This window comes from Lytechinus pictus, chromosome 18 (genome assembly GCF_037042905.1).
Source record: "Lytechinus pictus isolate F3 Inbred chromosome 18, Lp3.0, whole genome shotgun sequence".
In the NCBI taxonomy this organism is placed as follows: Eukaryota; Metazoa; Echinodermata; class Echinoidea; order Temnopleuroida; family Toxopneustidae; genus Lytechinus; species Lytechinus pictus.
This window is the reverse complement of record NC_087262.1, coordinates 19,181,755-19,186,392: the sequence shown is the minus strand read 5'-3', so window position 1 is coordinate 19,186,392 and position 4,638 is coordinate 19,181,755.

Sequence of the window (4,638 nt, the reverse complement as noted above, 5' to 3'; positions counted from 1 at the left end):
TATCTGGCTCACCATCAGGATCATCAGGGCTGGTTGGCACGTCACTGGAAGGATCTGGCACTGTCGTCTTTGCCTGGTCCTGAATGGAAATCAGTGCCTTCCGATTGCGACGTATTGTACCATGCTCTGTCTGGACATGGTAGGATCTTGGTTGTATTGCTTTCTGGATAACTCTCCCATAGCGAGACTGATCACGGATCCAAACCAGATCTCCTGGCTGTAGCTCTGGAAGCTCACGTGAGTCATGACGTCTGTTGTAGGTCATCATCTGATCTGACCGGTACTTCTCCTCTTTCTCTCTCACAGATTTCAGGTCCTGCTGTTGTAGTTGTGGCAGGAGCGTGTGTGGTAACACAGGAACCTGAGTTTTCAATCTCCTGCCCATGAGAAGTTCTGATGGAGCTAGCCCATTTTGGAGTGGAGACACTCGGTAGCTGAGAAGGGCTAGGTTGATGTCATGGTTCTTTTTCAGCAATGCCTTGACAGTGCGAACTCCTCGTTCTGCCTCACCATTTGCCTGTGGGTACCTTGGAGAACTGGTAGTATGGACAAATCCATACTCTTCAGCAAGCTTTCTGAAGTTCTCATTGGCAAATTGTGGGCCATTGTCTGATACTACAAGGTCTGGAATCCCATGTGTTGCAAAGATCTCTTTCAGGGAAGAAATCACTGCTGCTGTTGTCTGACCTTGCAGTTGTTTGATGTCAATCCACCTTGAGTAGTAGTCAACGACTATCAGGAATGTTTTTCCTTTGTGTTCGAACAAGTCCATTCCAAGACGTTCCCATGGCCTTGAAGGGAAGGACGAGGTCATCAAAGGCTCTTGGACTTGTGGTCGATGGATAGCACAGGTTGTACAGTTTGAAATCATTTCCTCCACCTTGCAGATTAGATTCAAGTCTGAACATGCCTTCCTGCTCAGCAATGAACATCTCTGATTTTCAACCACATAGAGAGTTTCCTTGATCTGTTTATCTCTATGCTGGAGGGTTGCTGTCATCTGTCCAATTACAGTCAGAACCTTTTCTCCCGGACCAAGTAACTTCTTGTTTGTTGGTTGTAGGTTATTTCTGTTCAGCCATGGAGTAGAATCAGACAGAACAGTAACTGATGCTCCAGTATCTAGCTTGAAGTGTGTTTCAAGCCCATCTACAAGAATAGCTGCACTCCAGTATGTCTTCTCATTCTCTCTGATTTCGCCAAGAAAGGGGATGTCAATGTCATCAAAAGCATCAGAAGCATCCACTTCGCTCACTCTAGCTTTTCCTTTTGTTTCCTTTTGTTTTCCTTTTCCTGGATTTTTGTTTCTACACACAGACTGGAAGTGACCCATCTTTCCACATTGATGGCATTTTGCATCTTTTGCGGGGCAGTCGGCACGTACATGATTCTGCCTTCCACACCACTTGCAGTTTCCTTGCAGATTTTGAGTCTGAGGTGTTTTCTTTGAGAAATTTCCCCTGCTTTTGTGTCTGACATGCTCTACGGATGAGTTTGAACTCTCACTCTCAGGAAAACCTCTCACGACAGGCTTGTCTTGTTTCCTGGCTTCTGCTTGCCTACTCAACTGCACTGCTTTTGTGAGAGTAAGGTCTTCTCTAGACTGCAGTTGATCCGAAAGTGAGTCATCTAGCACTCCAACTACAATTCTGTCTCTTATTAACTCTTCCTTAAGCGTCTTGTAGTCACAGTCCTCAGCAAGTCTGTACAAATCATTGATAAATGTGTCTACACTCTCTCCTGATCTTTGTACTCTTTTGTTGAATTTTGCTCTTTCAACAATGATGTTTTTCCGTACATTGAAGTATTTATTCAACGCCGTTATCACTTCATCATACTTCGCTGATTTCTCTTCTACACCGAGAGATACGATGATGTCATCCGCACAATCACCCATAGCATACAACAGTGTACTGACCTGTTCCCCGTCGGGTTTGGCCGCCAGGCCCGATGCCGTGCGATAGCGTTCAAATCGTCGTGCCCATTTTGGCCATTGTTCAGCTTGATTTAGTCCTCCTACTTTGTCAAAACTGTCTGGCAATGGTAAACTTGAACTCTCCATTGTTCATCACGACGCTGCCACCATGTAGAATCACTCGGAATAAACAGATAATACAAGGGTAGTAGTACGGTTTGTTGTGTGACTTTACTCCGTTTCACTGTACATGTGTTAGTCTTCAATCAAGTCGTTATAATATTCCCACAGGGTGCTGAAGTGAATTTGACATGCAAAAAAAAAGGAATTTCGTTCGTCTATGACCATTTCGTCTCATAGCCAGTTGGTCTAATATCCATAATATCCATTTCATGTTTATTAATTTTGCTCAATGAAAACTTAGTCCAATTAGACCAAATGGTATATGGACTAAATGGCTATTTGACCAACTGGTTATTAGACCAAATTGTGAGTATTCGAATTGGCAATGAGACCATGTGGATAGTGGACGAACTGATAGTAGACCAAATGATAGTAGACGAGTTGGCAATTGGACGAATTGTCATTAGACGAATTGGAAATAAACCTATCGGAATTAGGATGGGAATGGAGCCCATTCGAATCATCTGCCAAAAAACAATAATGAATAAAGAAACAAATTAGAAAAAAATTGAATGCCATTTACATAGATTATTAATAAATAAGGACCTTGTAGATTATCGTGGGGACCACCCCAATCCACATTTTGTAGAAAAGAATTTTGTTAATATTTAAGCTCATGACTGTTGCAATTTGTTAGGTAGTTTCTAATCCACTCCAAGGTCTTTCGACGAAATTCGTAAGTTTCAAGTTTATTTATAAATATTTTATGGTAAATAGTTTCAAAGCCTTGGGGAGGTCTACAGAAATAACTATCGTATGGTTAAAGTCATTGGTAGCTTTAGTATTTTTAACGTAATGAGAGAATAGCATGAGATGTACAATGGTTTTTGAGAAATCCAAATTGAAAAATCAGAAATATTACATTTGCTCAAGAATTTTAAAAGTCTTGTATAGATCACTCTTTCCATAACGTTTGAAAGAGATGATAATAAAGATATTGGTCTATATAAAATAGAAATAATCTGCTTCGGCATAATATTTTATTGAATAAAATAATCACATTGGTAATAGTAGAATGCCGTAAAATAATATCATGACCATGATGACGAAGAGTGTGACTTTACCTTTCCTTTTTTAGAGCTACGCTCCTTTTAAAATCTATGATTTTATTTTTACGTCATTCTACTATACCAATTTGATTATTTTATTGGTCTATATGAATTACTTACATAATTCTTTTCTCCCTTTTTGGTAAAGTAGTATAATCTTAGAATTTTTCATTCTGTCTGGCACGACGCCGTAATAGTTTTTAAAGAAAAGGTTTTATGTGTACTAATGGATCAACAATTTCATTTTTTATAAAAAAATTATCATGAATACCATTCATACCCCGGGTCTTTTATTTTAAACTTTTATGTGTACTGGTACGATAAATGGTATTTCTTCCGACCCTGACGGGGCGAGTTACATTTATCAGATTATAAATAACTTTAGTGTATATCTAAAGATATGGTAGCTTCGCGTCCGTCGACGAGTATGCCCCATTCGCTTTTTATTTCATTTTCTTCTACGTTTTCTTGAAGAATATTGTTAATTGCCCGAACAGTGCGATCACGTTTAACTTCTTAATGAATTCATTTCAGACTAAGTACATATTCTGAAGCGACCGATCCCCCGCTCAGCGCGTACTTCTTAATAATTTTATAAGTTATGATTATAGTCCTTCCCGGTGATTTTTAACTGAACCCCCCCCCCCCCCCCCCCCCCGTTGGCGGCGCAAAAAAGGGGGAAGATGAGAAAAAAAATAAGAGGAGGAAGACAATTGAATGAAAAAGGTAATTGGAGTCATGGGGGACTTTCAGTTCATTTAATAAAAAGAAAATTCTCGCTCGCGCTTTTATTATTGCCTGTTGAGATATCAATCTGTTCGTGAGGGTAACATCGGGCATTATTATTACGTTTTCAAGGCAATATGTACAAATGTTTCTGCTCGCGATTCAAGTTGTCATTATTTCCTGTAGCGAGATTCGCACCCTGCTCATGATTGCAAAAGAGTGCCGAGTATTAAAAAAATCAGCTCGAGTTACGTGCTTGCATTATTTGATTAGTGAGATAATATCCCCTTCATGAATTCCCACACTGTCCTCGAAATGTCCTCTGTTTAGGTCAGTATATATCGAAAATATTTTCAGCTCGCACTTTGCATTCATATTTGGTTAGATACGCATCTTGCTCATGATTACATAAACTGCTCAGAATGTTTAAGGTCTACATACATGAAAGTAAAAAATGTGAGCTTGCGCTTGATTATTCATTTAGGCCTTAGCCCAACAAAAATCACCCCCCCCCCCTCCCGCTGAGGATCTCAAAATGTCATAAAATTGTGCCCCCTTCAAAATTTTGCCCCGTCAAAAGTGAAAGTCACTTCCCGCGCGCCTGTTCTCTCTCCATCCCTCTCCCTCATGATATTCACACATATCCCCCCCCCCCCCCCCACACACACACGGTAAAGTCACGAAAGTGTTCTTTATGCAATATAATCACATTAATTACTATCCCCATGCACATGCACTCATTCATAAAACATTTGAAAACATACA